Raw genomic sequence first — 7918 nt, 5'->3', positions numbered from 1 at the left:
GCCCCAAATTTACAAATGTCGTTTTTTTCTTCGATTTTGTCGCACAATTATTTTTTTTGCCGTTTCGCCGTGAATTTTTGGGTAAAATGACTGATGTCACTGCAAAGTAGAATTGGCGACGCAAAAAATAAGCCATAATATGGATTTTTAGGTGGAAAATTGAAAGGGTTATGATTTTTAAAAGGTAAGGAGGAAAAAACGAAAGTGTAAAAACGGAAAACCCTGAGTCCTTAAGGGGGTTAAAAAAAATCTCAAACTATTTTAGTAAAATTAGTATGTTTGAAATCGCCCACCTGTAACTTTTTCTCATTTTTCCGTATACAGTGCGGTATGAGGGCTCATTTTTTTCGCCGTGATCTGTACTTTTTATCGGTACCACTTTTGCTATATTTTACTTTTTAATCACTTTTTATAATTTTTTTCTGGAATAAAATGTGACAAAAAAGCCGCAATTTGAGTTTAAAAAAAAAAAAAGTTTACCACATTCACCATACGGGATAATTAATATTATATTTTGATAGTTTGGACAATTACACACGCGGCAATACCAAATACCGTATTTTTTGCTCTATAGGACGCACCCAATTTTAAAGGTAAAAAACCTAGAAGAAAAAAGATTCTGCACCCAACAGTGATCTTCAACCTGCGGACCTCCAGATGTTGCAAAACTACAACTCCCAGCATGCCCGGACAGCCGTTGGCTGTCCGGGCATGCTGGGAATTGTAGTTTTGCAACATCTGGAGGTCCGCAGATTGAAGACCACTGGTATTGGAGGTAATACTCACGTGTCCCCGCTGCTCCGGACCGTCCCCGTGGTGTCCCCGACGCTTCGGACGTCTTCTTCCCCAGGATCCACGCTCTCCGTCGCCGTCATCACGTCCCTACGCACGCCGCTCCTATTGGATGACGGGACGGCTGTGCGCGACGACGTGATAACGACGAAGGAGAGCGCCGGCCATGCAGGGGGATCTCAGCACAGAACAGACACTGAGGAGGCAGGTAACGTCCCTCCCGGTGTCCTGTAAGCTGTTCGGGACGCCGCGATTTCACCGCGGCGGTCCCGAACAGCCCGACTGAGCAGCCGGGTTAGTGTCACTTTTCCTTCAGACGCGGCGGTCAGCTTTGATCGCCGCGTCTGAAGGGTTAATACAGGGCATCACCGCGATCGGTGATGTCCCGTATTAGCCGAGGGTCCGGCCGTTGATGGCCGCAGGGACTGCCGCGATAGGGGTGTATTTGCCGTATAAGACGCACCGACTTTCCCCCCCCCCCCCCCAGTTTTGAGGAAGAAAAAGTGCGTCTTATACGCCGAAAAATACGGTATGTTTATAAATTTGTATTTATTTATTTTTTTACGCTTTTTAGGGGGTAGAATGGGAAAAGTAACGATTTTATTTTTATTGGGGGAGGGGATTTTTCAAATTTTTTGTACTTTTTTTTATATCCTTTTTATATCCTTTGATTGTTAATACTGATCAGTGCTATGTATAGCACTGATCAGTATTAGGATATAGCATTGATCAATATTATCGGTGATCTTCTGCTCTGGTCTGCTCGATCACAGACCAGAGCAGAAGATCTCGGGAGACGGACGTAGGCGGGTGAGGGGACCTCCGGCTGCCATGCTGGATGATCGGATCCCCGCGGCAGCGCTGCCGGCGATCCGATCATCTATTTTAAGTGCCGCACTGCTGCAGATGCCGTGATCTGCATTGATCACAGCATCTGAGGGGTTAATGGCGGACATCAGTGCGATTGCTGATGTCCGCCATTACTGGTGGGTCCCCAGCTGCTGATAGCAGTGGGGACCTGCTGTGCATGATGCGAGCACCGGTTCAGTCCTCGTGATCATGTATATGATGTCAATGTACGTCAAGGTGCGCTTAGTACCCGCCCCCTCAATGCAAGTCTATGGGAGGGGGTGTGATGGCTGTCACGCCCCCTCCCATAGACTTGCATTGAGGGGTGGGGCGTGACATAATGAGAGGGCGGGGCTATGACCTAACAAGCTCCCGATGCCGGCTCCAGTGTTTGGAATAGTTTGGAGTACCCCTTTAAATTGATACTCCACCTACTCAGTGTTCGGCCACACCCCCTTGTGACATAATGGGTCTAAAGGGCAAAACGCCCCACGGAGGGCCTGTGCCCCAGTATTTTAGGACCCTGGCATCCGAATGTCTCATTCCGTCTTCATAATAAATCCCAGCGGGAAGGATCTTATTGATTCTTTTACACAGTATTTTGGCTCCGTGATTGACAAGGAAATCCGTCTAAAATCTTCTGTTCTATAAGAGTTTTGTGGAGTTTGGGAAAAGTATTAATAATAATGTACGGAGCAATTCATGGGGAATAGAGCTAGAGATAAATATTTGGTTAAAAACTACGTCTGGGGTGACACATTGTAACAAACCTCCTCCTCATGTAATCTCCTTACTACTGGGGTGACACACTGTAACAAACCTCCTCCTCATCTAATCTCCTCTACTGGGGTGACACACTGTAACAAACCTCCTCCTCATGTAATCTCCTTACTACTGTGGGGACACACTGTAACAAACCTCCTCCTCATGTAATCTCCTTACTACTGGGGTGACACACTGTAACAAATCCCCTCCTCATGTAATCTCCTTACAACTGGGGTGACACACTGTAACAAACCTCCTCCTCATGTAATCTCATTACTACTGCGGTGACAGACTGTAACAAACCTCCTCCTCATGTAATCTCCTTATTACTGGGATGACACAATGTAACAAACCTCCTCCTCATGTAATCTCCTTACTACTGGGGTGACACACTGTAACAAACCCCCTCCTCATGTAATCTCCTTACTACTGGGGTGACGCACTGTAACAAATCCCCTCCTCATGTAATCTCCTTACTACTGCGGTGACAGACTGTAACAAACCTCCTCCTCATGTAATCTCCTTATTACTGGGATGACACAATGTAACAAACCTCCTCCTCATGTAATCTCCTTACTACTGGGGTGACACACTGTAACAAACCTCCTCCTCATGTAATCTCCTTACTACTGGGGTGACGCACTGTAACAAACCTCCTCCTCATGTAATCTCCTTACTACTGGGGTGGTACACTGAAACAAACCTCCTCCTCATATAATCTCCTTACTACTGGGGTGACACACTGTAACAAACCTCCTCCTCATGTAATCTCCTTACTACTGTGGGGACACACTGTAACAAACCTCCTCCTCATGTAATCTCCTTATTACTGGGATGACACACTGCAACAAACCTCCTCCTCATGTAATATCCTTACTACTGGGGTGACACACTGTAACAAACCTCCTCCTCATGTAATCTCCTTACTACTGGGGTGACACACTGTAACAAACCTCCTCCTCATGTAATCTCCTTACTACTGGGGTGACACACTGTAACAAACCCCCTCCCATGTAATCTCCTTACTACTGGGGTGACACACTGTAACAAACCTACTCCTCATGTAATCTCCTCACTACTGGGGTGGCACACTGTAACAAACCTCCTCCTCATATAATCTCTTTACTACTGGGGTGACACACTGTAACAAACCTCCTCCACATGGAATCTCCTTACTACTGGGGTGACACACTGTAACAAACCTCCTCCTCATGTAATCTCCTTACTACTGGGGTGACACACTGTAACAAACCTCCTCCTCATGTAATCTCCTTACTACTGGGGTGACACACTGTAACAAACCTCCTCCTCATGTAATCTCCTTACTACTGGGGTGACACACTGTAACAAACCTCCTCCTCATGTAATCTCCTTAGTACTGGGGTGACACACTGTAACAAACCTCCTCCTCATGTAATCTCTTTAGTATTGGGGTGACACACTGTAACAAACCTCCTCCTCATGTAATCTCCTTACTACTGGGGTGACACACTGTAACAAACCTCCTCCTCATGTAATCTCCTTACTACTGGGATGACACACTGTAACATACCTTCTCCTCATGTAATCTCCTTACTACTGGGGTGACACACTGTAACAAACCTCCTCCTCATGTAATCTCCTTACTACTGGGGTGACACACTGTAACAAACCCCCTCCCATGTAATCTCCTTACTACTGGGGTGATACACTGTAACAAACCTCCTCATGTAATCTCCTTACTACTGGGGTTGACACACTGTAACAAACCTCCTCCTCTTACTACTGGGGTTGACACACTGTAACAAACCTCCTCCTCTTACTACTGGGGTGGCACACTGTAACAAACCTCCTCCTCATATAATCTCTTTACTACTGGGGTGACACACTGTAACAAACCTCCTCCACATGGAATCTCCTTACTACTGGGGTGACACACTGCAACAAACCTCCTCCTCATGCAATCTCCTTACTACTGGGGTGACACACTGTAACAAACCTCCTCCTCATATAATGTCTTTACTACTGGGGTGACACACTGTAACAAACCTCCTCATCATGTAATCTCCTTACTACTGGGGTGACATACTGTAACAAACCCCCTCCTCTTGTAATCTCCTTACTACTGGGGTGACACACTGTAAAAAACCTCCTCCTCATATAATCTCCTTACTACTGGGGTGACACACTGTAACAAACCTCCTCCTCATATAATCTCCTTACTACTGGGGTGACACACTGTAACAAACCTCCTCCTCATGTAATCTCCTTACTACTGGAGTGACACACTGTAACAAACCTCCTCCTCATATAATCTCCTTACTACTGGGGTGACACACTGTAACAAACCTCCTCCTCATATAATCTCCTTACTACTGGGGTGACACACTGTAACAAACCCCCTCCTCATGTCATCTCTTTACTACTGTGGTGACACACTGTAACAAACCTCCTCCCCATATAATCTCCTTACTACTGGGGTGACACACTGTAACAAACCCCTCCTCATGTCATCTCCTTACTACTGGGGTGACACACTGTAACAAACCTCCTCCTCATGTAATCTCCTTACTACTGGGGTGACACACTGTAACAAACCCCCTCCTCATGTCATCTCTTTACTACTGGGGTGACACACTGTAACAAACCTCCTCCCCATATAATCTCCTTACTACTGGGGTGACACACTGTAACAACCCTCCTCCTCATGTAATCTCCTTACTACTGGGGTGACACACTGTAACAAACCTCCTCCTCATGTAATCTCCTTACTACTGGGGAGACACACTGTAACAAACCTCCTCCCCGTATAATCTCCTTACTACTGGGGTGACACACTGTAACAAACCTCCTCCCCATGTCATCTCCTTACTACTGGGGTGACACAATGTAACAAACCTCCTCCTCATGTCATCTCCTTACTACTGTAGTGACAATGAACAGCAGGGATCTCCACACAACACAGCAGCAGAGTCTGCCCGACTAGGAGCTGCTCTGTACTAGATGGTGGAGGTGCAGGACCTGTGATGATGTCACAATCATGTGACCAGAAAATGTGAGGGCGGAGCTCAAGAGGATAGTAGAGATTGTGGAAGAAGGACCTGTGAGGATTGTCATGTGACAGCTGTGAGCGGTACTCAGCAGCGTAGAGGTGCAGTGTTATGGCTAAGGTAAGATTACATGAAGAGGTTTGTTACAGTGTGTCACCCCAGTAGTAAGGAGATTACATGAGGGGGAGGTTTGTTACAGTGTGTCACCCCAGTAGTGAGGAGATTACATGAGGAGGAGGTTTGTTACAGTGTGTTACCCCAGTAGTAAGGAGATTACATGAGGAGGAGGTTTGTTACAGTGTGTCACCCCAGTAGTGAGGAGATTACATGAGGAGGAGGTTTGTTACAGTGTGTCACCCCAGTAGTAAGGAGATTACATGAGGAGGAGGTTTGTTACAGTGTGTCACCCCAGTAGTGAGGAGATTACATGAGGAGGAGGTTTGTTACAGTGTGTCACCCCAGTAGTAAGGAGATTACATGAGGAGGAGGTTTGTTACAGTGTGTCACCCCAGTAGTAAGGAGATTACATGAAGAGGTTTGTTACAGTGTGTCACCCCAGTAGTAAGGAGATTACATGAGGAGGAGGTTTGTTACAGTGTGTCACCCCAGTAGTAAGGAGATTACATGAGGAGGAGGTTTGTTACAGTGTGTCACCCCAGTAGTAAGGAGATTACATGAGGAGGAGGTTTGTTACAGTGTGTCACCCCAGTAGTAAGGAGATTACATGAGGAGGAGGTTTGTTACAGTGTGTCACCCCAGTAGTAAGGAGATTACATGAGGAGGGGGTTTGTTACAGTGTGTCACCCCAGTAGTAAGGAGATTACATGGGGAGGAGGTTTGTTACAGTGTGTCACCCCAGTAGTAAGGAGATTACATGAGGAGGAGGTTTGTTACAGTGTGTCACCCCAGTAGTAAGGAGATTACATGAGGAGGAGGTTTGTTACATTGTGTCACTGGTTCTGTGATCCAGGCTCCTCCTCTTCTCCAGGACTATCCCCTCCAGCTGACCCAGTTGTCTCCTCTTCTCCTGAATGATCCCCCAAGGATGGACAAGGACAGGAATGAGATGACTAAGAGAATATTACACTTCACCTTGGAGATCCTCCACCTGCTGACCGGAGAGGTGAGGTGACCCATCTACATTTCCACCATTGTTGTCCCCATCTACATTTCCACCATTGTTGTCCCCATCTACATTTCCACCATTGTTGTCCCCATCTACATTTCCACCATTGTTGTCCCCCATCTACATTTCCACCACTGTTGTCCTCCATCTACATTTCCACCATTGTTGTCCTCATCTACATTTCCACCATTGTTGTCCCCATCTACATTTCCACCATTGTTCTCCCCATCTACATTTCCACCATTGTTGTCCCCATCTACATTTCCACCATTGTTGTCCCCCATCTACATTTCCACCATTGTTGGCCCCCATCTACATTTCCACCATTGTTGGCCCCATCTACATTTCCACCATTGTTGTCCCCCCATCTACATTTCCACCATTGTTGTCCCCATCTACATTTCCACCATTGTTGTCCCTCATCTACATTTCCACCATTGTTGTCCCCATCTACATTTCCACCATTGTTGTCCCCATCTACATTTCCACCATTGTTGTCCCCCCATCTACATTTCCACCATTGTTGTCCCCATCTACATTTCCACCATTGTTGTCCCTCATCTACATTTCCACCATTGTTGTCCCCATCTACATTTCCACCATTGTTGTCCCCATCTACATTTCCACCATTGTTGTCCCTCATCTACATTTCCACCATTGTTGTCCCCCATCTACATTTCCACCATTGTTGTCCCCCCATCTACATTTCCACCATTGTTGTCCCCATCTACATTTCCACCATTGTTGTCCCCCGTCTACATTTCTACCATTGTTTTCCCCATCTTTGGAGCCGCTCTATGTTCTGGATGTCTCTTTGTAGGTGAGGTCTCCAGAACTGACCCCAGTATTCCAGATGTGCTCAATAGAGCTCTATACAGGGGGCACAATCTCCTCTTTGTAGTGAGGGAGAAATACTGGGGTCAGTCCCCTCATTGTCTCTCTCCAAACACAGGATTACACCATAGTGAAGAAGACATGGGGGAGTGTGTGGCCCCCAGCAGCCATCTCTATGAGTCAGGAGGATGGAGCAGGGCCCGGGGCCCCATCATGGAGCCTCCACCTCACTCACTGATACATGAGGAGAAGATCCTAGAACTCATCCACAGGATCACTGAGCTGCTGACTGGAGAGGTGACACTGCTGGGACATTATACAGTAATGGAGGGGTCTGGTGATGACTGGAGAGGTGACACTGCTGGGACATTATACAGTAATGGAGGGGTCTGGGGATGACTGGAGAGGTGACCCTGCTGGGACATTATACAGTAATGGAGGGGTCTGGTGATGACTGGAGAGGTGACACTGCTGGGACATTATACAGTAATGGAGGGGTCTGGTGATGACTGGAGAGGTGACA

At 46.7% G+C, this 7918-nt stretch overlaps 1 long non-coding RNA gene across 1 annotated transcript; it reads left to right on the top strand.

The window, feature by feature from the left end:
• The first annotated feature begins 5447 nt into the window (after positions 1–5447).
• On the top strand, positions 5448–7258 carry LOC130290465 (uncharacterized). Its single transcript, XR_008847613.1, has 2 exons — positions 5448–5555; positions 6424–7258. It is a non-coding gene; the product is annotated as an uncharacterized LOC130290465 (long non-coding RNA).
• Positions 7259–7918: the final 660 nt, after the last annotated feature.

The sequence above is a fragment of the Hyla sarda genome, chromosome 1 (assembly GCF_029499605.1).
Source record: "Hyla sarda isolate aHylSar1 chromosome 1, aHylSar1.hap1, whole genome shotgun sequence".
In the NCBI taxonomy this organism is placed as follows: Eukaryota; Metazoa; Chordata; class Amphibia; order Anura; family Hylidae; genus Hyla; species Hyla sarda.
This window is presented reverse-complemented; position numbering and strand designations above follow the sequence as displayed.